The following is a 26,559-nucleotide window of genomic DNA, read 5'->3' as shown; positions in this document are numbered from 1 at the left end:
TATGGTTTGTAGTTGAACAACTAGTTGAGTGATGCATGTTGCCTATCAATGACTTGATGTTATTGACTTTTGCATTTTGAGGTCCTTATTTTCAGTACATAATTAATTGAATTATTTTTATTTTCTTTGTCCAATATAAAGAACAATATTTCTCTCAACTTCAGCTATATGCTGAAGATATAAAAACTGTGAGAATGGGCAAAAACTTGCCCTACGGTTAGTCCACACTAAGGTCTCAAACAAGTTTTAGCTCACATGTGCCTTTACAGACAAAACCTGTAATGTTGCATTTTAGACAAATCCCATTGAAAGATCTGAAATGCCAGCAGGCTCACTCTGCACTAGAGATATAGTAACCCATGATAATCATCTCAGCCTTTGTTAGACCCTGTCTATGAGATGTAGGTGACACCCACCTGGCTAAGTAGACATGTTTAAATCAACCTCTTAGGAAAACCCTATGCCAGGGTGCCCAAACGGTATATCCCCAGGTGTTTTAAAACTACAGCTTCCATGATGCTTTGTCATTCTAAAGCCATTCTAAAGGATTGCAAAACATTGTGGGAATTGTAGTTCTGCAGCATCTGGGGATCAACCTTTCGGGCACCCCTGCCCTAAGCTAATGCATAAAAGCAAATACAAGTTTTATAACAAGTAATTCTCTAAGGAATAGTAAATGCTAAGGAAATTTGAGAATGTCTGAAATGTGTGTAAGACTGATTCAAATTAGTGAAATATGTCTTAGATTTTTTAAAATTGGGAATAACAGATGCTAACTGGTTCTTATCTGCCATCACAGCAAGAAATATGTGTCTACTCGTCATATAACGTGTATAAAGCATAAACATGTATGTCACTGTGTGAATCTGCAGTAGTGACCTTTATTAGGAAAGCAAATTTGTCGTCTTACTTGGGAAAAACATTATTTCTGACAGTGAAATGGAAATAAACGGACCAGTCTATAATCTAATTATTATATATATATATTGACTTATTGGAGAGCTTTGAAGACAGGATTTCAATTTAAAGGAATGTAGCAAGGACTTGACAAGAAATAGGAATATAAATTAAGTGGGAATAGAGAAAAATATTGCTTTCCTTTACACATTAAACATATTGATATGTGTATATATATATATATATATATATATATATTTTTTTTTTTTTTTCACCTCTGCAAGCACTGACATCCTTTTTTCATAGCAAAGATGGCTCATCTTCTTCTTAAATAAGCAGAATGCACTGTATACCACCCTAATTTAAAACACTCTTGAATTAAATAGTTAAAGGGACACTATCGTCACCAGAACAACTACAGCTTCATATAGTTGTTCTGGTAAGTATACTCTGTCCCTGCAGGCATTTGTATGTAAACGCTGCCTTTTCATTACAGCTGGAGGTGCTTTATGGGTCAGGAAGTGTGCAGCACTGACATTCAGCATCTCCACGTTCTGCATGGAGACGTTGAACTTGCCCCATAGAGATGTTGATTGGCCAGCAGAGCATTTGGCTCTTTCCCCCCAACCCGCCTCCTTCAGATTATCAGAATTGACAATTTCAGCCAATCCAACACTTTACAATGATAAAGAATTGTGATTTGCTGAGATCATCATTTCTGATGATGTCAGGCTAATGCCGGCAGACCTGTGCGGGGCTGGATATAAAGTGAATTTTTAGATATTAAAGGGAGGTGAGGGGGATAAACTGCATTTTTATCACTATAGGGTCAGGAATACATGTTTGAGTTACTAACCCTATGATGTTCCTTTAAGTACCTTGGTTCTATAAATAAAGAAAAGGTTTTTGGGTGACTGGTAAATACCATTAACCAATCCATGGTTATTTTAGTTGTGCCTCTGGACCACATATGATGGTATTGTGCTCATGATTTATTTACATACCAGCTATGTGTATTTCTTTCTCATACAAGTCTATTTTAAAGGATTGTATTCCATACACCTGAATGCGGGGAAAACCTATTAGAATATTGTCAATGAACATTCAGCAGCATATAAGGAATAGGTAAAAAAGAAAAAGTTAAGAACATGTACGTGTAACTCTGTAGTACTGATGGTTAAACTGTTATACTGAATAAATCTAAGTATATCACATTTGCTTTTTTTTCTGTGTACCAGGCAAACTAGGAATAGATACCAAAATTGAGAAGCATAAAACCATAACAGATGAAGAATGGGGGTGATCGCATTGGAGCCATAACATTGATGCATGAAAACAAAAAAAAGGGGTTATGTCATTCTGGCATGAAAGACAGATATGTAATACAGCACATCACAGGTGTCTATGCACAGAGCTCTGCCAAAGTTTAATGTGCAGAATTCATGGAATATCATCATTTAAAACCATTTATGTACATTATTGATGTGCTCTGTACACTTCATGTGCAAAATGTACAATATCAGTTATCAAGTTTTTCAGGAAATCTGGTTAGTCAAATCTGTTACTTAATTTAACTTTAAATAATATAAACACCATGCTCTTAATTTGGAACTACATGGTTATCATAATCTAGATTTATATCTAGATTATTGGCTCTTTCAAGCAGGGTCCTCATCAACCTATTGTTCCTATAACATTTTGTACTTGTCTCATCTATCTTTCCATCTATTCATCTATGTGAATCGGCGCTTGAAATGGTATTAAAGTTCTCATCAAACCTTGAGAAGAGCATTTCTGAGAAACTTACATTTAGAATCACTTCCGAAGCACGCTCTGTAAGACACAAAGAAAATAAATATTTTTTTTAGGATAAATAGTTATAGCATCAATTGAACAAGATGACATGTATGAAATAATAATATTATCTTAGTATACTACATATTTACAAATAAGATATTAGAAAAAAAACACAACAATTTACCATGTTATTATTTTATTTTTACAAAGTGTCATCCTATTCAACAGCTCTGTACAATACTTCAATATATATATAATACTGAAACACACGTTAAGCCAAAAAAAATAAAAATACTCTTCAGGATTTTTCTAGCTTTTGATTAAAAATGAAAAAAAAAACATTTTTTTAAAAATATTATTTTTAAATATTATCATTGTTAATGTTGCCATTAAAATATGGATGTAACAATATTTGGTGGCACAGTATATCATGTGCAGTAGGTTTAGCTGTAGCTAAATTAGATTAGAGGTCTTGGACTTAAGACCAGTAGATTAGAGGTCTTGGACTTAAGACCAGTAACCCTCCTAAAAGCTAACCCCTTCTCATTATAGCTTATTATAACTCATTATTAGCCCCAGCCATTATTCCCAGTTGAACCTAAGCCTCCTCGATTTTAACTATAATTGTATCTTCCTCCCTAACTTTAGGCCACCATACTATAACAATCTAGAATGCTAAATACCTAATCTAACAATTTTTTTATCCTTACCCTTACTCTAGCAGTATTGTAAAAACACGGTATCATGTGCTGTGATGTATGTAAGTCAGAGATGCTTCTACAAACTCATTTTGTACCATGTTTACTCATAATTGTTAATGCATTGATCCCTGTCACCTTCAGTTATGACCAGTATGTTTTCTTTACAACTTTACAGAGTGGTTTTGATTTGGCAAATTAGTAATGTCTCTGTATCTATGAAACTTTAAAAAAAAAAAAAAACAATATTGAACTTAAAAAACATCAGTACAAAATCAGTGCAATGCTGCCATTATTATAAAAACAGCAACACTACGGCATTGCTATAGTGTCATCAATATCCAGGCAAAAAGTACTGGACAAGCAACCTGACATTGTGATGGTTTGACAAGAATTGAAAAACGGCAGTGATCTTATACCATGAAGGTGAGATTAGCTAGAAAGGATGTGGAAGGTGAAGGCAGTAGTAGTCTCAGTTGTGATAAGAGCTCTCGAGGATGTTCTGAAAGTTGGGAGAGTGGTTTCTGCAAATTCGAGGTAGGACATCTGAGATCTCTGTGTAGTAGAGTACAGTTCTAGGAACAGAAACAGCATTGTGTCACCTCCCGGCAGACCTATAGTTTCTGCAATAGGGGGCATCCCGGAACCATTATTGGAAATGGATTGATCAATATTTACAGGAACCCATTAAACACATTGATTCTTACCTACATGATAGTGACTCTTTAATTCAAATTTTAAAGCAACTACAATTACCAGATGGGGATATACTTTTGGCAACTTTGGACGTCTCCAGTCTTTATACCGTGATCCCCCATGAGGAGGGGATAGAGGCAGTAAGAGAATTAATATACTCCTCTTCTTACTATCAAAGACCAAATGTAGAATACCTATTGGAAGTACTGAGGTTAACATTAAGTTTGAATTATTTTGTTTTGAGAACAAATACTACATTCAGAAGACTGGCACGGCGATGGGGGCGGCTATGGCGCCCTCATACGCCAATGCTTATATGTACAAGTATGAGGAAACCATCTTAAAATCATTTTTTCAGCAGTCTATTTTTATTATTTAAATGCTATATCAATGGTTGCTTTATCATTTGGTTCGAAAAAAATAATAATTTGAGGTATTAATAAATAAGATCAATACCCATCCTGGTCCTTTTAAAATGACACATGAATATAGTAGGAATACAATCAATATATATATATATATATAAAATAAATAAAAATAATACGGAATATACATATGTCCATATACAAAATTACATAAATAATTATATAAATTTACACGTATACTTCAAATATATAAATATGCATATTCATATATATATTTCAATTCTACGTGCTTATTTATGTAATATTTTTACATAATTAAATATTTTTATTTTATTGATTGCAATTTGAGGGACCTGCCTGACAACCCAGGCTGAAAGTCCAGAGAATTTAATTTGCTAGCACTGTTTTTTACCCTGTAACTTTATATGACACCCTAAAACCTGTACATGGGGGGTACTGTTTTACCCGGGAGACTTTGTTGAACACAAATATTAGTGATTCAAAACAGTAAAACATATCACAGCGATTATATTGTCAGTGAAAGTGACTTTTTTGCATTTTTCACACACAAACAGCACTTTTACTGATGATTTAATTGTTGTGATACGTTTTCCTGTTTTGAAACACTAATATTTGTGTTCAGCAAAGTCTCCCGAGTATAACAGTACCCCCCATGTATAGGTTTTATAGCGTTTTTGAAAGTTACAGGGTCACAAAAATGGGTCAAATATTTTTACATTGAAAATTGCCAGGTTGGTTACGTTGCTTTTGAGAGCGTATGGTAGCACAGGAATGAGAATTACCCTCATGATGGCATACCATTTGCAAAAGAAGACAACCCAAGGTATTGCAAATGGGGTATGTCCGGTCTTTTTTAGTAGCCACTTAGTCACAAACACTGGCCAAAATTAGCGTTCAATTTAGTTTTTTACGTTTTTCACGCACAAACAAATATGAACGCTAACTTTGGACAGTGTTTGTGACTAAGTGGCTACTAAAAAAGGCTGGACATACCCCATATTGAATACCCTGGGTTGTCTACTTTAAAAAAAACGTGTACATGTGGGGTGTGATTCAGAGATTTATGCCAGATAATAGTGTTACAATGTCACTATTGATACATTTTAAAAATGTATGTTTTGAAACTGCAATATCCTACTTGTACTTATAGACCTATAACGTGCCAAAAAAAGCAAAAAAGATCGTAAACACTGGGTGTTTTTAAACTCAGGACACAATTTTGAATCTATTTAGCAGTTTTTTTCATTAGCTTTTGTAGATGAGTAAAAGATTTTTCAAGTAAAAGTCAAAAAACATGTATTTCTTTTTAATTTTTCATCATATTTTTTTAAAATTAAATTACATGAGATTATATAAATAATGGTATGTAAAGAAAGCCCTTTTTGTCCTGAAAAAAAACAATATATAATTTGCATGGGAACAGTAAAGGATAGAGCGAAAAAAAAAAACAACTAAACACAAACACCACAAAAGTGTAAAAAGAGGCCTGGTCGCAAATGTTCAACATTGCAAAAACAGTCCGGTCCTTAAGGGGTTAAACACTGTTTTTTTAACCAAAGCATGGGTTGTGATTTAAAAGGACCAGCAACTACCAACTCATAAAGAATCATAGAATCACCACACTCGAAACCATTCCATTTTAAACTACAATATGAATGAGGAAGGAAATGTGATACCTAGGGGGTGTTAATAAATTGTTTTATAAAAATGAAAATTTCTCTTGAAATCCCACAAACCCTTTATATTAAGCATATCAATTTAGAAAACAATGTCCAAAGTACTCAACTGCATATGGAATCTCAGTTAAAATGTATTGATCATTAAAAATACACATTTATTTTTAATATTAGTAACAAAAGTAATAATAATACATGTACTTGAATGGAATTATATGTAGATATAGAAAAAGTTTTTGTCTGTTTGTTATATTATCAGGGGGATAGAACATTATTTTTAATATTGATGCCTATTATTCCTTATTTTCACATTAGAAAACAGCTTTAGTTGTAATTCTGTGTTACACAGTACTGGTAAGTATCCCAACCCATCAACCATTTGATTAAAATATGTATTTATTAAAGACAGTCTGAGAAACTCAAGTAAATAGAATGTTTGCAGAACATTTAAAGTATACATATATTATACACAGTGATTCTAGAGTTTTAAACTTACTTACGTTTCAAAATTCTCAAGAATCCATTTTTTAGGCTCATTGTTAACATAATGTATTTATTTCTTATGGTATGTATAACATATTTATTTGCAAATTAATCTGTGTTTTCAGTATTCATCAGTACAGAAGATGATTCAAGATACAAGGAGCATCAAGGGCATGGAACCCTGCAAGATATAGCACGTTCTGAAAATAGACTCATCCGGAGGATATCAAATTTTAGTATCAATTTCACACGGGATTGTTGAATTAGAGAAACATACTACAAATCCTCTAATTTGGAAAAGATACATAACCTCAGAACTGCCTATCACCCGGAAAATCCATAAAACATTTTTACTGATTGAATGCCTTGCTGTTCCATACTTTATTTCCAATGGGTTTATTACAAACCATTGCATTTAAATAAAGCCTCCTGTTGTGTTCAGATTAACTTGTGTAAACAATTGGTTTAGATTTCTTTTTTACAGAAAACATAATAGAAAACAATAAATTCAAATTGACTTGTGTTTTCCATTTTATTTCGAGCTGGCCTTGTTCTGTTAATGCAATATTCAAAGCTCATGCAATATAGCAGCATAGGATCATGCTCAGATTCTAAAATCTGGTCAAACTAAATTGCTTGACATGCTTTCTCTTAATCTAAAGCACACTAGTACTATTGGTTATGTAATTGTGAGTGAATATTGTTTTCTCCACTCTAACCCATGAAAACTTATATATTTGAGTGGTGGAGCTCAATTATGTCTCCCTTTCTTTCCAGAAGCAACCGGTTTATTTTAATATGCAAATGCACATAGAAGCCAAGAGATTTATAATGGTTGGTTAGAGCAGCGGTTGCATCATGTGCTTAGAATTTGGAAACATGGGTTTTGAGTCCTGGTTACCAGTGAGTGTCCTTGGCAAGACATTTAACAATATGTATATATCTAATAATAATTTTTAGCGCCGTCTTTTACTTGTTTCTATTCATAAACAATATATATCTGCCTACCATACAGATTGAAGAAAAACAGGGTTGGAAGTAAAGTATATTAAGATCTCAGGAGCAAAACGAGAAGAGCATGAACCCAGGTACGTAGTAAGTTACCATATAGATTGTAAGAAGGTTTGAGCAGGGTCTTCATCTAATTGGAAAGTGCTGCAGAATACAATGGTGCTATAAATGATTGTCTATAGTATTGAATGTTGTTAAAGGAACACTCCATGCACAGATTTCAATATAAATTGTGACTTTTATAAATCAACATTGTTACACCCCCCTGGCTGTCAACACATGCATGTTTTTGGGGGGGATATATATATATAAAAAAAATATTGTTTTATATTTTTTTTTTATATTTTTGCAGTGGAGTGTCCCATTGTGACTCATTGTTCATTAACACAAGAGGTGGAAGGTATACCTATGGTGTAGCACATAGTAGAATGTCAAGTCTATGTAACAGCATGTTACACAACAACATAATGTATTTTTTAGGAGAGTATATGGCGCTTCCTTTAGTAATTATGGAATTGTTCTTATGGCCAAAACTCTCATTAAAACCCCGCAAACCAAGAGCCTAATTCTTAGAAGAAGCTACTAATAATTACATATATTCTCAAGGTAGACCCTGAAATTCAGAAATGTTGGACCTTTAACAGTGGGCATTTATCATACCTCCTTATAATTAATCATAGAACTGTCAGCATAAATTATACAATGATTTAATCCATTGCTAGTGGTTTTGAGAAGCAAGTTTGATATTTTGTTGACAAAACAACACAAACAGCACACATGCAAAAACATTAATAAGCATTGCAGACAATACAGATACACAGACAGAGATAGAGACACAAGGAATCGAAAGATAAGCAGACATAAAAGACAGAGAGATGGATGGATAGATAGACAGACAGAGAGGGAGAGATGAAAAAGTGAAAAATAGACAAACAGACATGAATAGATAGACTAAGCGGCAGGCAGAAAGACAGATATTTAACTTCATACAGTAATATTCCTGTGAATATAATGCTGTCACTGTATTATACTTTGTAATATTTATAGCAGGAACAATAGTAGCAGGCACAGTAAATCTCAAACTCTTTTGTTTCCCAAAACACCGTCAACCAACCATTACACTTTTTGCTTCACCCTTGCATTGTTTATTGAATATATGTGTTTCCTTTTTCTTTGTTCGTCTTGTTTTATCTGGGTAACTGCATTAAATGTATCCTTACCATATGCTGGCTGTTACCAGTGAGCAGCAGACCTGAGCAGAGTAATTGCCTTTCTGTTGCTTTGCAGATCCTCTGCTCTCATGTAAACGGTATATAAGATAAACACATGCAATTGCTGCAGCAAGAATTTGTAACATGCCTCTGGCCAAAACAGCTGCTTAGTATAACCCTTTTGAATCAGGGTGCTTGCAGGTTGAAAATGAATCTTTAGAAGTAGCACTTAAATTGAATTGAGGGTTTTAACCCCTTAAGGACCAAACTTCTGGAATAAAAGGGAATCATGACATGTCACACATGTCATGTGTCCTTAAGGGGTTAAACCTTTAAACTTTTCAAAAGTCCTGTCATCACATAATACACAATACAGCTGCAGAAAAATAATAATTATAAAATAACTTTTTTTTGTAGGACATTGCTTTATATTCCTATTTTTACCCAAGCAGCACACTTTTCTAGGAATGTCTGCAGCAGTTATATACGGTAAGGAGTTGATAGAAAACATCAAAAGCTTCTTTTCAACCTTTTTGGTAAATAGCATTTGCAAACTGGCACGATTAATGAAAGCTGGTGGTTTGTAATGGCTTATAATTACCAACAGGTTCCCAACCTTGTCGGTATTTTTTGTCAGGCAGCCAATAATGTCTGCTTAAAAAAATGGTAGCCAGCGGCAAGTTAGACATTGGCTGGTAAAGCACAGGATCACAAGCTGTGTAAATTGTCACAATAGCAACAATAACACTGGGAAAAAGGTTAGAGCTATGGTTGCTATAACATTAGGGGGTTATGGTATAGGGTTAGCATCAGCTACCAAAAATGTATTTAGATCCTAGACCAGGGGTATACCACCTTTGGCACTCCAGACGTTGTGGACTACATTGCCTATAATGCTCTTTGAGCCATACTGTACAGCAAAGCATTATGGGAGATGTAGTCATAGCATCTGGAGTGTCAAATGTTGCAAATTCCTGCCCTAGACATTTGAGGCACTTAACAATCAGAGCTGTTATGTGCATCCGTTTTAAGTTCTTTTTGAGGTGCACTAGATGTGTAAAAATAATTATAAGCAATAATGTGAAGAGAATACATTTTCCCAATTTTGTTTCCTAATTTTAACATTCTATTCACACTTAATGTTATGCTAGGTATAAATATGAAAAGAAAGCTTTCTCTGTCCTCTAAAATTCCATACATATTATGTATGGGGGCACTTAAAGGAACACTACAGTGTTAGGAATACAAAGCTGTATTCCTAACACTATTGTGTCCCTCTGTCCAACATTCCCTCACTGCCCACCTTCACGGGCAGCAAATAAAAACCCTTTCTATACTTACCTGATTCCAGCACCAAAGTCCATGGATCAGGCTTCTCCAACGTCAGCCGATGGGAGGAACCTAATTTGGATGCATGGAGATCACAGCACGTGTTGCAGCACATTAGGCCTTGCCCATAAGAAAGCACTGGATCAATGCTTTCCTATGGGGGCTTAGAAGATGCTGGATGACCTCATGCACAGCATGAGGATGTCCAGTGTCATTTCACAGAGTCAAACCCCAGGGAGCACCTCTGGTGGCTACCTAGTAGGCATCCACTAGAGGCAGGCTTAACCCTGCAATGTAAACCTTGTTTACAGCTGCAAGGCTAAAATAACAGGGGCATTGCACCCAGACCACTTCAATGAGATGAAGTAGTCTAGGTGCCTATAGTGTCACTTTAAAGAGAAACACTTAAATCAAGGTTGAACAAACAGTTTTATTTTCATTTTTTTTCAATTGCGTCCATCTTTAAATGGACACAATTCCTCTCAAAATAGTAGAATGGTATAGAACGGTAATGTTTTGCCTGGTTTTAGTGTCTTTAGTGGCTGTCCCTCTGAGAGTGACTAGAAGCGCTTCTGCTGAAATAGCTGAGTAAACCTCTGCTATGTCAATCAGATGGTATCATAGAGATCATTTGATTGTCACAGCACAGCGTTTTGACACACATGTGCACTAGCCTTCCCATGGGAACATAATGGATTGGCGGAGATCTTGATGATCTCAGCCAAGGAGTTGGAACATGAACATGGAGACCAGCGTTGAGAGGGAGAAAAGGTAAGAAAAACTGGCCTTTTTTCTCCTTACGGATGGTGGTTGGGAACATAAACAGCTAACAGGGCACTATAGCATTAGAAATACACATTTGTATTCCTAACAATATATTGTTCCCTTAAGAGGTTAAAGGAAAACTATAGGCACTATAACCATTCATCTTATTTATTTGATTTTAGTGACTAGAGTCCCCTGGCACTGTCTCTCCATTCAATGTTAACTCATTTTGAGCAGTTTAGCATTGATAAAGTTCCCTGACCATCCACAGACTCTGTCACTACTGGAGGTATGGCTATACCAGCAATTACACACGTCCTTTAAACCATACCCATTTATACCAGCAATTGGTGCTGTAATGATCTGAAAAAGTTGACTCTGGCTAATTCTTCCTTATTAGTCCACGCGGCACACAAGGCATGGGCTGCTGGGGAATCTTGTTCAGCATTAAAACATTACAAACTGTTTAACACTGAATGGAAAGAAAGCACAAGGGCAAATCAGACACAAAGACAACTTTAAAGAGAAAGCAGTTAGAGTGCCTACAGAAGCCCTGGACTGGCCATCTGGCAAATGCCAGTGCTATCGAAGTGGCTGCCTTGCTGTGTCCCTTCAAGGGTTTGTGGGGTATCACCATCCAAAAGGCACTTTACTACAGGGCATGGAGAGGAGCACCAGGAAGGTTTGAAGCATTTCTGTGGTTACCATGGCAAGGTAATGAGGTGCTCACAATTAGAGTGAACTCTGCCTGCAGCCAGAGGAGATGCAGGCTAGAATTACCATCACCAGAGCACCAGGGCTTGCAGTGTCCCCTCTCCCTGGCAAAAGGTAAGAAAGGAGGGGGAATATATATTATTTTTAAATTACATTAAAAATAATCTATATATTTGCTTCCAGTCCTATCTCCTCTCCCACACAATACCACCCTAGACACTGCACCCAATCAAAGACTGCAACCCTACACACACGACATCCCACACACTGCCTCATGCAGACTGAACCCTTCACACAGACTGCCCCCTACACACACTGCACCCCTCACACTTTGCACTCTTGCATTCAGACTACACTCCTACATACTCTGCACCCTTCAGAGACTGCACCCCTCACAGACTGCACCCCTTACACAGACTGCACCCTTACAAATACTGCATCTTTCACACAGTGTATCCATACACACAGTGCACCCAGCATATAGTGCACTCTTACATACAGTGCATCATTCACACACACTGCACCCTTCACACACTGCACACCTACACATACTAGACCCCCTATAAACACTACATCCCTTATACATACTCTACACAAACTGCACACACATTATATCCCCTACAGACACACCCTCTGCACTATCCCCACCACCCACCACAAAAACACACACTACATTCCCTAAGCACACTCTCTGTACTGCCCATGCAACTCACTATGTCACATTTATATACATACACTACAATCCCTATGCACACACACAACATCCCCTATACACACTCTGGATCTTCTATGCGCACACTTGATTCCCTGTATGCAAACACACACTATATTCCCTAAACACACTCTCTATATCACCCATACAATACATTATGTAATCTTTACACACACACTACAATCCCTATGCACACACTTGCTGCATTCGCTATACACACTATGCCCCCTATAGACACACTACAGAACTTGTAAACATACACTTTCTACAGCCCATAGCCACACATAGTACAGCACAAACACAACACAACTGAAACAGACCTATATATTTAAAGCAACAATTAGGTCACTTTACACACACACACAATCTCAAAAGCAGCTTCCAAACACATGCACAATGAACTTTCCTGGACTTAGGTCCTCTGGTATCCCACTAACAGAGACACCAGAGATAAATACAGGGCTTTGTTCTATGTGCAGTGCTCTGCACATGGGTGTGACACAAAACCCCTACTCTGACCCCTGGCCCTTCCAACTGGCTGCTGTGATTAAAAAATACCTCACATTTCTTTCCAAGTCTGGTCCTGGTCTACAGTGTCCTTTTACGTCAATATCTCCAATAGTCTTGCTTTATAATGGCACTTCAGTAGTATCTTTCTGGAGTACAATGCAAACAGATAGACAAAGAAAAGTAGAAATCCCCATCAATGACTAAAGTAAAGATGTGATGTATGAATGTTATTCTTAGTACAAGATACAGCATACATGCTTAGCGCACAGAGCATGAACAATGAAGAAACCTTGGAAACTAGCTAATTAGCTAATATAATCACCATAATGCTAAAGCCAACTCAGGAGTACATAATTCTAAAAATAATATCATACTGTGAGTCAGGACCCTTCGTGACAAAAAACAACTGCAAACAGTAGTACACTAGATATGCCACTTACAGAGTGAACAGTTCTTGAAAAAATGCATTTATCTCTTATCAAGGAATATTAGACTTTAGTGCATGTAGCCACTAGTCTAATCTTAATACTTAAATTCTGGCAACAGGAATTGCATTGAATCATTGAATGATTAATGATTTCATAAGTCGAGTGAGCTATGAAACATAGCAGTGTGAAATATTGAAAATTATTATAACCTATGATATTGTCAAACTACTGATACATAAGACAGCAATTGTGCCTTGCGATGAGACCATTAATCATTCAAGGCAATTTTTTTTTAACCATTAGAATTGACACAATTTACATATTGACATTAGTGGGTTCAGTACTGCTCTTGTTAGCCTGACTTTGACTGATAAAACTTTATGAGAGCTATTTTGGTCACAGCGTGTTTGTTGCTTCCCACTATTGATAGGGGTAGTTGGTTTTAATGCCCCCCCCCCACCCCCTCCCCCCCCAAAAAAAACAACAACAACAAAAGAAAGGGATGGGTGCTGATTGAAATACTAACTAGTGTAGGCTTTCTGCAGCTTATCGGATCGGAGTGGGGATCAGCAGGCATTTACCATTAAAATTGATTCAATTTACATATTGAAATTAATGAGTTCAGCACTGCTCTTGTTAGTCTGATTTCCACTTTATTATGAGAGCTGTTGTTGCTGGCCACTATTGATAGGTGTACAGTGAGGGGAAAAAAGTATTTGACGCCTTGCTGATTTGAACGTTTGCCCACTGACAAAGAAATGATCATTCTATAATTTTAATGGTATGTGTATTTTAACAGTGAGAGACAGGATAATAAAAAAAAAATTCAGAAAAACGCATGTCAAAAAAGTTATAAATTGATTTGCATGTCAATGAGTGAAATAAGTATTTGACCGGTTAGTACTTGGTGGCAAAATCCTTGTTGGCAATCACAGAGGTCAGACGTTTCTTGTAGTTGGCAATCAGGTTTGCACACATCTCAGGAGGGATTTTGTCCCACTCCTCTTTGCAGATTCTCTCCAAGTCATTAAGGTTTCAAGGCTGACGTTTGGCAACTTGAAACTCCAGCTCCCTCCACAGATTTTCTATGGGCTTAAGGTCTGGAGACTGGCTAGGCCACTCCAGGACCTTAATGTGCTTCTTCTTGAGCCACTCCTTTGTTGCCTTAGCTTTGTGTTTTGGGTCATTGTCATGCTGGAATACCCATCCACGACCCATTTTCAATGCCCTGGCTGAGAGAGGTTCTCACCCAAGATTTGACAGTACATGGCCCTGTCCATCGTCCCTTTGATGCTGTGCAGTTGTCCTGTCACCTCAGCAGAAAAACACCCCAAAATCATAATGTTTCCACCTCCATGTTTGATGGTGGGGATGGTGTTCTTGGGGTCATAGGCAGGATTCCTCTACCTCCAAACATGGAGAGTTGAGTTGATGCCAAAGAGCTTGATTTTGGTCTCATCTTACCACAATATTTTCACCCAGTTCTCTGCCGAATTATTCAGATGTTCATTGGAAAACTTCAGAGGGCCTGTACATGTGCTTTCTTAAGCAGGGGGACATTATAGGCACTGCAGGATTTCAGTCCTTCACGGCGTAGTGTGTTACCAATTGTTTTCTTGGTGACTATGGTCCCAGCTGCCTTGAGATCATTAACAAGATCCTCCTGTGTAGTTCTGGGATGATTCCTCACCGTTCTCATTATCATTTAAACTCCACGAGGTGAGATCTGACAGTTATTTTGTGTTTCTTCCATTTGCGAATAATCGCACCAACTGTTGTCACCTTCTCCCTATATTGCTTGGCGATGGTCTTGTAGCCCATTCCAGCCTTGTGTAAGTCTACAATCTTTTCCCTGACATCCTTGGACAACTCTTTGGTCTTGGCCATTGTGGAAAGTTTGGAATCTGATTGATTGATTGCTTCTGTAGACAGGTGTATTTTATACAGGTAATGAGCTGAGATTAGAAGCACTCCCTTTAAGAGAGTGCTCCTAATCTCAGCTCGTTACCTGTATAAAAGACCCCTGGGAGCCAGAAATCTTGCTGATTGATAGGGGATCAAATACTTATTTCACTCATTGACATGAAAATCAATTTATAACTCTTTTGACATGCGTTTTTCTTGATTTTTGTTTATTTTTGTTCTTTCTCTCGCTGTTAAAATATACCTACCATTAAAGTTATAGACTGATCATTTATTTTTCAATTGACAAACGTTCAAAATCAGCAGTGGATCAAATACTTTTTTCCCTCGCTGTCATTAATTTTAATGCCCCCCCCAAATAAACAAAAGAAGGGGTTGAATGCTGATTAAATTACTAACTAGTGTAGGCTTTCTGAGTAAAAAAGTATAAGGACAGTTAAAACTAGATATGTAATTAGTAGGGTGAAGGATATAAGGGATCAAATTGAGTTAGCACTTGTTATGCTTTCTAAATATGGCCAGAAGAGAGTGATGTTTGTGATTTATTTTGCCTATTCCAGTACACTAGGTGTAAATTCCTGAGCAGAAGGTTCCTAGTAATAGACCCAGTGACCATGTGGACTTGGATTAGAATGCCAAAGGAGAGTAGAAGGTACCAGATTAACATAACTGCCGTTATATGCTTTTATCACTGTGTTCTTTTCATGTTTGCCTGGCTAATGATGACTTCCTGGGGTCGGAGCAGAAGACCCTTAAATCACTGAATTAGAGTTAAGGAACCTCTTAATATTGCAAGACAGCATGTGTCCAGTAATCTAAACACATTTTCCAACACTATAAACATTATTATTTATTTATAAAATATTTTACCAGGAAAGATACATTGAGATTTCTTTTGTTTTCAAGTATGTCCTGGGACAAAAAACATTGCATTGTATATAACAGTGGAGTATGTTTAAATATCCTAATAAGTATATTTGGGTATACAAGTGGAAGCACAGTTCTATAATATTCACTATAATAATCTAGTGACCTCTCAGTCGTGCAGAATAAACAGTGTTTTCTTTATTTATTTGTTGCTCGAATTATGTTTCACAGTTTTGACCAGACTGGAATTCCTCTACCACCCTTCAGATCTGTAAAAGATTGACCTCATTCATTTAGAAGCAGTGAAAAAGAAATAAGAAAAAGGAAAGAGAATAAAACAAAAGAGGAAATCAATAAGTTCATGTTGAAATAGTAAACACTTTCCCAGGAGAATATTGTTAAGTTTCTACTTTTAAAAGCCCAGCAATCTATTTTTAGATAAAACAACTTTTATTATCTCTCTCTAAAGCATTTGTTTAATTGTTCATTTATTTTTAGCTGTCAATTCTAGCAGTGGTACTATTACAACTATTATTATATTCCTAACAGCGATAGATGCTTGAAAAGCTGGATAACATTAAAAATGCAAAGAAAAACATCTAACACTGAAAAACATGCCAAACATTCTTCCAGCCTCCAGCTACACCTGACCCTCATCATTTCCTATAAGATTGGTCAAGAGTGATGCCTCTCAAAGTGACAGTGGAGAACTGACATTTAGGCTTCTCATTGTCCCTCAAGCAATCAGACAACTAACCTGCCACATGGCATTATCTGCATACCAAAGGACCAGTAAAAGCTACCATGCAAAAGCTTTTAACATACAAATTGTAACACCATTTATAATGGTGTAGACTAATGTTTTATATATGGTTCTAAGCATGATATTAAGCCTGCAATTAAAAGATCCATATGGAAAACTGAATTCATCATTCCCAATCCTTCAACTCAGCGTAACTGTTTCCTGCCGGGAAAAATTTGTTGTTAAACTAACCTGCATCAGTAATTCTATTTGTTCTATATATTGCATCTATCAATTAATTGATCTACATTAGCAATACAATTTATATTTATATGAACAATGGTTGTCATCAAACACAGTCTGTGTTATTTGTTATGAGAACTAGAGATAAATTCAGATCATACGTAAGGATTTGTTTTAAAAAACCCTGTCCCGCTTATATTATAACTTAAATAAATGAAAGTTTGGGGGCTTATTGAAAAAAATAAAATAAAAAATAGTGGAACTGGATGAATATGTTTCGATGTTATTGAATAGTGTTGTCGCGAACCCAAAATTTTCGGTTCGCGAACGGCGAACGCGAACTTCCGCAAATGTTCGCGAACCGCCATTGACTTCAATGGGCAGGCGAATTTTAAAAACAACAGGGACTCTTTCTGGCCACAATAGTGATGGAAAAGTTGTTTCAAGGGGACTAACACCTGGACTGTGGCATGCCAGAGGGGGATCCATGGCAAAACTCCCATGGAAAATTGCACAGTTGATGCAGAGTCTGCTTTTAATCCATAAAGGGCAGAAATCACCTAACATTGACACCTGTCCTCAAAGCCCAGCCCTGATACACACTGACACAGAGCAGAATAGAGACTGTTCCCCCTACATAGGGTCACTTGGCAGATATGGATTGAGACCTGTCCTCAAAACCCCTGATACACACTGACACAGAGCAGAATAGGGACTGTTCCCCCTACATAGGGTCACTTGGCAGATATAGATTGACACCTGTCCTCAAAACCCCTGATACACACTGACACAGAGCAGAATAGAGACTGTTCCCTGTCCACGGAGACCATGATACACACTGACACAGAGCAGAATAGGGACTGTTACCCCTACATAGGGTCACTTGGCAGATATGGATTGACACCTGTCCTCAAAATCCCTGATACACACTGACACAGAGCAGAATAGGGACTGTTCCCCCTACATAGGGTCACTTGGCAGATATGGATTGACACCTGTCCTCAAAACCCCTGATACACACTGACACAGAGCAGAATATAGACTGTTCCCTGTCCACAGAGACCATGATACACACTGACATAGAGCAGAATAGGGACTGTTACCCCTACATAGGGTCACTTGGCAGATATGGATTGACACCTGTCCTCAAAACCCCTGATACACACTGACACAGAGCAGAATAGGGACTGTTCCCCCTACATAGGGTCACTTGGCAGATATGGATTGACACCTGTCCTCAAAACCCCTGATACACACTGACACAGAGCAGAATAGAGACTGTTCCCTGTCCACAGAGACCATGATACACACTGACACAGAGCAGAATAGGGACTGTTACCCCTACATAGGGTCACATGGCAGATATGGATTGACACCTGTCCTCAAAACCCCTGATACACACTGACACAGAGCAGAATAGGGACTGTTCCCCCTACATAGGGTCACTTGGCAGATATGGATTGACACCTGTCCTCAAAAGCCCTGATACACACTGACACAGAGCAGAATAGAGACTGTTCCCTGTCCACAGAGACCATGATACACACTGACACAGAGCAGAATAGGGACTGTTACCCCTACATAGGGTCACTTGGCAGATATGGATTGACACCTGTCCTCAAAACCCCTGATACACACTGACACAGAGCAGAATAGGGACTGTTCCCCCTACATAGGGTCACTTGGCAGATATGGATTGACACCTGTCCTCAAAACCCCTGATACACACTGACACAGAGCAGAATAGGGACTGTTACCCCTACATAGGGTCACTTGGCAGATATGGATTGACACCTGTCCTCAAAACCCCTGATACACACTGACACAGAGCGGAATAGGGACTGTTCCCCCTACATAGGGTCACTTGGCAGATATGGATTGACACCTGTCCTCAAAACCCCTGATACACACTGACACAGAGCAGAATAGGGACTGTTCCCTGTCCACAGAGACCGTGATACACACTGACACAGATCCTAATAGAGACTGTTCCCCGTCCACAGAGACCATGATACACACTGACACAGAGCAGAATAGAGACTGTTCCCCGTCCACAGAGACCATGATACACACTGACACAGAGCAGAATAGGGACTGTTCCCTGTCCACAGAGACCATGATACACACTGACACAGAGCAGAATAGGGACTGTTCCCTGTCCACAGAGACCATGATACACACTGACACAGAGCAGAATAGAGACTGTTCCCCGTCCACAGAGACCATGATACACACTGACACAGAGCAGAATAGAGACTGTTCCCCGTCCACAGAGACCATGATACACACTGACACAGAGCAGAATAGAGACTGTTCCCCCTACATAGGGTCACTTGGCAGGTATGGATTGACACCTGTCCTCAAAGCCCATGATACACACTGGGTGGAGCTACTGTCCTCCCCAACCCCTGCGCGGTGGGTGGGGGCCATAAATCACAATGGGGTGACCTACTGTCCTCCCCCCCTCGGCCCCCACCCCTGCGCGGTGGGTGGGGGGCATAAATCACAATGGGGGGCCTAATTTCCTCCCCCCCGGCCCCCATCCCTGCGCGGTGGGTGGGGGGCATAAATCACAATGGGACGGACCTACTGATAGGAGTGGAGTATTGTTCATATCAGTTTAATACCTTCCGCGTCTCCTATCAGTGGACGTGTAAATGGCAGAGATTTTTAATTGTTGAATCACCTCCCCTTTTTAGGCCAAGGTGGGAAGATGCTTAGACCACTGGTATATTGGTGCCATCTTGGAGGATTTTAATTTTTGGTTTGGTTTTTGAAGCCATAGTGCTGCACCAGTGGGCCTAAAAATTAGGCATGTACACATGCCTGAAAAATTTGGTATTGTTGCAGCCGCTGCTGTAGCAGCGGCCAGAAAAATTGATGTTTGTTTCACAGGCAGAAAGTGCCCTAAAACATGGCGGCTTGAACCCTAGTTGGTGGCGGATAAGTCACGCAAGTCAAACGTCATTCAGAGCTAAAATACAGCAGCGTGTGGACCATTTTTAGCCCAAGGCAGCTCATCTCATAAGGCCTTTTTTAATCGAATGTATCGCCCAGTGTCAGTCCCTTCGGGATCCATCCCTCATTCATCTTAATAAAGGTGAGGTAATCTAGACTTTTTTGACCTAGGCGACTTCTCTTCTCAGTGACAATACCTCCTGCTGCACTGAAGGTCCTTTCTGACAGGACACTTGAAGCGGGGCAGGCCAGAAGTTCTATCGCAAATTGGGATAGCTCAGGTCACAGGTCAGGCCTGCACACCCAGTAGTCAAGGGGTTCATCGCTCCTCAGAGTGTCGATATCTGCAGTTAAGGCGAGGTAGTCTGCTACCTGTCGGTCGAGTCACTCTCTGAGGGTGGATCCCGAAGGGCTGTGGCGATGCATAGGACTTAAAAAGGTCCGCATGTCCTCCATCAACAACACGTCTTTAAAGCGTCCTGTCCTTGCCGGCGTGGTCGTGGGAGGAGGAGGAGGAGGATGACTTCCACCTCTCCCCCTGTTAGATTCCCATTGTGCTGTGACATCACCCTTATACGCTGTGTAAAGCATACTTTTTAATTTATTTTGCAAATGCTACATCCTTTCCAACTTGTTGTAATTTGGTAACATTTCCGCCACTTTCTGCTTATACCGGGGGTCTAGTAGCGTGGACACCCAGTACAGGTCGTTCTCCTTCAGCCTTTTTATACGAGGGTCCCTCAACAGGCAGGACAGCATGAAAGACCCCATTTGCACAAGGTTGGATGCCGAGCTACTCATTTCCCGTTCCTCCTCCTCACTGATGTCATTGAAGGTATGTTCTTCCCCCCAGCCACGTACAACACCACGGGTACCAGATAGGTGACAACGAGCACCCTGGGATGCCTGTTGTGTTTGGTCTTGCTCCTCCTCCTCCTCCTCCTCAAAGCTACAATCCTCCTCTGACTCCTCTTCCTCACAATCCTCTTCCAGCGTTGCCGCAGGTCCAGCAAGCGATGCTGATAAGGCTGTTTCTGGTGGTGATGGTGACCACAACTCTTCCTCTTCCTCTTCACGCTCATCTACAGCCTGATCCAGCACTCTTCGCAGGGCACGCTCCATGAAGAAAACAAATGGTATGATGTCGCTGATGGTGCCTTCGTTGCAACTGACTAGGTTTGTCACCTCCTCAAAAGAACGCATGAGCCTACAGGCATTGCGCATGAGCGTCCAGTAACGTGGCAAAAAAATTCCCAGCTCCCCAGAGGCTGTCCTAGCACCCCGGTCATACAAATATTCATTAACAGCTTTTTCTTGTTGGAGCAGGCGGTCGAACATTAGGAGTGTTGAATTCCAACGTGTAGGGCTGTCGCAAATCAAGCGCCTCACTGGCATGTTGTTTCGCCACTGGATATCGGCAAAGTAAGCCATGGCCGTGTAGGAACGCCTGAAATGGCCACACACCTTCCTGGCCTGCTTCAGGATGTCCTGTAAGCCTGTGTACTTATGCACAAAGCGTTGTACGATCAGATTACACACATGTGCCATGCACGGCACATGTGTCAACTTCCCCAACTTCAATGCCGCTATCAAATTTTTTCCGTTGTCACACACCACTTTGCCGATATCCAGTTGCTGCGGAGTCAGCCACTTTTCCACCTGTGCGTTCAGGGCGGACAGGAGTGCTTGTCCGGTGTGACTCTCTGCTTTCAAGCAAGTCAAACCCAAGACGGCGTGACACTGCCGTATCCGGGATGTGGAATAGTACCTGGGGAGCTGGGGGGGTGCCGTTGATGTGGAGCAAGAAGCAGCGGCACAAGAGGACTCAGCCGAGGAGGTTATGGAAAAGGATGGAGTAGGAGGAGTAGAGGAGGTGGCAGCAGGACTGCCTGCAATTCGTGGCGGTGTCACCAACTCCTCTGCAATGCCACGCATTCCTTGCTTGTCAGCCGTCAGCAGGTTTACCCAATGCGCAGTGTAGGTGATATACCTGCCCTGACCATGCTTTGCAGACCAGGTATCAGTGGTCAGATGGACCCTTGCCCCAACACTGTGTGCCAGACATGCCATAACTTCCTTTTGCACAATCGAGTACAAGTTGGGGATTGCCTTTTGTGAAAAGAAATTCTGGCCGGGTACCTTCCACTGCGGTGTCCCAATAGCTACAAATTTTTTGAACGCCTCAGACTCAACCAGAATGTATGGTAAAAGCTGGCGGGCTAATAGTTCGGACAAGCCAGCTGTCAGACGCTGGGCAAGGGGGTGACTTGGTGACATTGGCTTCTTACGCTCAAACATGTCCTTGACAGAAACACAGGACTGTGGGCAGATGAGCGGGAACTGCTCAAGGCGGGAGACGGAGTGGCGGATGGTTGAGAGGGGGCAAGAAGGACAGCAGTGGTTGACGTGGCTGAAGATGCTGGACCAGGAGGAGGATGGCGGCTTAGAGTAGGCATGCTGCTTGTACTCATGTGTTGATCCCATAGGCGTTTGTGATGTGAGATCATGTGCCTACGCAAAGCAGTTGTACCTAGGTGGGTGTTGGACCTCCCACGACTCAGTTTCCTTTGGCACAGGTTGCAAATGGCATCGCTGTTGTCAGAGGCAGACACACAAAAAAAATGCCACACTGCTGAGCTCTGCAATGACGGCATTCTGGTGGTGGACACAGCATGCGTTGATTGGCGTGCTGTCGGGCTGACCCCGGGTGCCGATGCATGCTGTCTGACTGTGCCACTAGCTCCTTGCGACGACCCCCCCCCTGCTTCCAACTCGTCTCCTCCTCCTCTCTGTCTCCCCATCTGAACTTTCGCCCTGTTCTTCTTCTTGCCGAGCGGGCACCCACGTGACATCCATGGACGCATCGTCATCATCAACCGCTTCGCTTGTATCTGACAACTCAGAAAAGGAAGCAGCAGCGGGTACAACATCATCATCATCACACCGTACCTCCATGTGTTTAATGCTGCCTGCCTGAGACATATCCCTGTTATCTACATCCTCTAGCAATAATGGTTGCGCATCACTCATTTCTTCAAACGGGTGTGTGAATAACTCCTCTGACATACCAAGTAAAGCGGCTGTGGTGCTAGTTTTGGTGGTGGCGGCAGGCGGGTGAGTGCTATCTTGAGAGGTGCCTGAAGCTAAGCTGGAGGAGGATGGTGCGTCAAGGTTCCGAGCGGAGGCTGTACAAGATTGGGTGTCCTGTGTTAGCCAGTCAACTAAGTCCTCAGAACTTTTCAAGTTCAGGGTACATGGCTTCTGAAAACTGGGCATTATTCTAGGGCAAAAGGGAATCACAGCACCACGACCACGACGGCCCCTGCGGGGTGGCCTGCCTCTGCCTGTCATTTTTTGGGGGATTAGTGGTACTATGCGTGCAAGCTACTGTGAGACCAGATATGATTGGCAATGTGAACTGTAACAGTTCTGCAGAGCACACACTGTAGGCCTGAGACACCCGCTTGAAGACAAGTAACTGCTATTCAATCTATAACAGTGAAAAATAAATTTTGGTTTTAAAAGCACACTATAGAGACACCAGATATGATTGGCAATGTGCACTGGAACAGTTCTGCAGAGCACACACTGTAGGCCTGAGACACCCGCTTGAAGACAAGTAACTGCTATTCAATCTATAACAGTGAAAAACAAATTTTGGTTTTAAAAGCACGCTATAGAGACACCAGATATGATTGGCAATGTGCACTGGAACAGTTCTGCAGAGCACACACTGTAGGCCTGAGACACCCGCTTGAAGACAAGTAACTGCTATTCAATCTATAACAGTGAAAAACAAATTTTGGTTTTAAAAGCACGCTATAGAGACACCAAATATGATTGGCAACTGTCAAAGCACGCTGGAACAGGTCTACAGAGCACACGCTGAAGTAGGCCTGACACCCAGACGCTTGCAGACAACTAACTGATCTTCTATTACAGTGAAAAAAAATGATTTCTTTAAAATCTAAAGCTTAAGCTATTGTTAAAACAGATATGAGTGGTGGCACTGACTGTGCAAATGGGCAAGGCATCCAACCTGACACAGAAGCTGGCAGGCAGGCAACTGCTCTTCTATTACAGTGAAATTTTTTTATTTATTTTAAATCTAAAGCTTAACCAATTGTTAAAACAGATATGAGTGGTGGCACTGGGCAAGTAGGCACAGTATCCAATGTGAACCTCACACAGAAGCTGGCAGGCAGGACACTGCTCTTCTATTACAGTGGAAACTAAATTTTGGTTGTAAAAGCACGCTATAGAGACACCAGATATGAGTGGCAACTGTCAACGTACGCTGGCAGGGTTGTGCAGGGCACACGCTGAAGGAAGGCTTGACAGAGCCGCTTGAAGGACACTGACTGTCTGCTATTAGCTTACACTGGAAACCTTTTTTCTTTGTAAAAGCACGCTAAAGAGACACCAGATATGATTGGCAACTGTCAAAGCACGCTGGCACAGGTCTGCAGAGCACACGCTGAAGTAGGCCTGACACCCAGACGCTTGCAGACAACTAACTGCTCTTCTATTACAGTGAAAAAAAAATATTTATTTTAAATGTAAAGCTTAACCAATTGTTAAAACAGATATGAGTGGTGGCACTGGGCAAGTAGGCACAGTATCCAATGTGAACCTCACACAGAAGCTGGCAGGCAGGCAACTGCTCTTCTATTACAGTGAAAAAAAATATTTATTTTAAATGTAAAGCTTAACCAATTGTTAAAACATATATGAGTGGTGGCACTGGGCAAGTAGGCACAGTATCCAATGTGAACCTCACACAGAAGCTGGCAGGCAGGCAACTGCTCTTCTATTACAGTGGAAACAAAATTTTGGTTGTAAAAGCACGCTATAGAGACACCAGATATGAGTGGCAACTGTCAAAGCACGCTGGCACAGGTCTGCAGAGCACACGCTGAAGTAGGCCTGACACCCAGACGCTTGCAGACAACTAACTGCTCTTCTATTACAGTGAAAAAAAAATATTTATTTTAAATGTAAAGCTTAACCAATTGTTAAAACAGATATGAGTGGTGGCACTGGGCAAGTAGGCACAGTATCCAATGTGAACCTCACACAGAAGCTGGCAGGCAGGCAACTGCTCTTCTATTACAGTGGAAACAAAATTTTGGTTGTAAAAGCACGCTATAGAGACACCAGATATGAGTGGCAACTGTCAAAGTACGCTGGCAGGGTTGTGCAGGGCACACGCTGAAGGAAGGCCTGACAGAGCCGCTTGAAGGACACTGACTGTCTGCTATTAGCTTACACTGGAAACCTTTTTTCTTTGTAAAAGCACGCTAAAGAGACACCAGATATGATTGGCAACTGTCAAAGCACGCTGGCACAGGTCTGCAGAGCACACGCTGAAGTAGGCCTGACACGCAGACGCTTGCAGACAACTAACTGCTCTTCTATTACAGTGAAAAAAAATATTTATTTTAAATGTAAAGCTTAACCAATTGTTAAAACAGATATGAGTGGTGGCACTGGGCAAGTAGGCACAGTATCCAATGTGAACCTCACACAGAAGCTGGCAGGCAGGCAACTGCTCTTCTATTACAGTGGAAACAAAATTTTGGTTGTAAAAGCACGCTATAGAGACACCAGATATGAGTGGCAACTGTCAAAGCACGCTGGCACAGGTCTGCAGAGCACACGCTGAAGTAGGCCTGACACCCAGACGCTTGCAGACAACTAACTGCTCTTCTATTACAGTGAAAAAAAAATATTTATTTTAAATGCAAAGCTTAACCAATTGTTAAAACAGATATGAGTGGTGGCACTGGGCAAGTAGGCACAGTATCCAATGTGAACCTCACACAGAAGCTGGCAGGCAGGCAACTGCTCTTCTATTACAGTGGAAACAAAATTTTGGTTGTAAAAGCACGCTATAGAGACACCAGATATGAGTGGCAACTGTCAAAGTACGCTGGCAGGGTTGTGCAGGGCACACGCTGAAGGAAGGCCTGACAGAGCCGCTTGAAGGACACTGACTGCCTGCTATTAGCTTACACTGGAAACCTTTTTTCTTTGTAAAAGCACGCTAAAGAGACACCAGATATGATTGGCAACTGTCAAAGCACGCTGGCACAGGTCTGCAGAGCACACGCTGAAGTAGGCCTGACACCCAGACGCTTGCAGACAACTAACTGATCTTCTATTACAGTGAAAAAAAATGATTTATTTAAAATCTAAAGCTTAAGCTATTGTTAAAACAGATATGAGTGGTGGCACTGACTGTGCAAATGGGCAAGGCATCCAACCTGACACAGAAGCTGGCAGGCAGGCAACTGCTCTTCTATTACAGTGAAAAAAAATTATTTATTTTAAATCTAAAGCTTAACCAATTGTTAAAACAGATATGAGTGGTGGCACTGGGCAAGTGGGCACAGTATCCAATGTGAACCTCACACAGAAGCTAGCAGGCAGGCAACTGCTCTTCTATTACAGTGAAAAAAATGATTTATTTAAAATCTAAAGCTTAACCAATTGTTAAAACAGATATGAGTG

At 40.4% G+C, this 26,559-nt stretch overlaps 1 long non-coding RNA gene across 1 annotated transcript in view; it reads right to left on the bottom strand.

Moving 5' to 3' along the window:
* Nucleotides 1–26,559, bottom strand: part of LOC134612784 (uncharacterized) — a 915,097-nt gene that overhangs the window by 304,683 nt on the left and 583,855 nt on the right. Inside the window, exon 4 of the long non-coding RNA XR_010090954.1 lies at nucleotides 2,705–2,730. This is a non-coding gene — a long non-coding RNA (uncharacterized LOC134612784). The remainder of the gene's footprint in view (nucleotides 1–2,704; nucleotides 2,731–26,559) is intronic.

The sequence above is a fragment of the Pelobates fuscus genome, chromosome 5, assembly GCF_036172605.1.
Source record: "Pelobates fuscus isolate aPelFus1 chromosome 5, aPelFus1.pri, whole genome shotgun sequence".
Taxonomy (NCBI): domain Eukaryota; kingdom Metazoa; phylum Chordata; class Amphibia; order Anura; family Pelobatidae; genus Pelobates; species Pelobates fuscus.
Note: the sequence above shows the minus strand (reverse complement) of the source record. Positions and strands in the feature narration are given on the sequence as shown.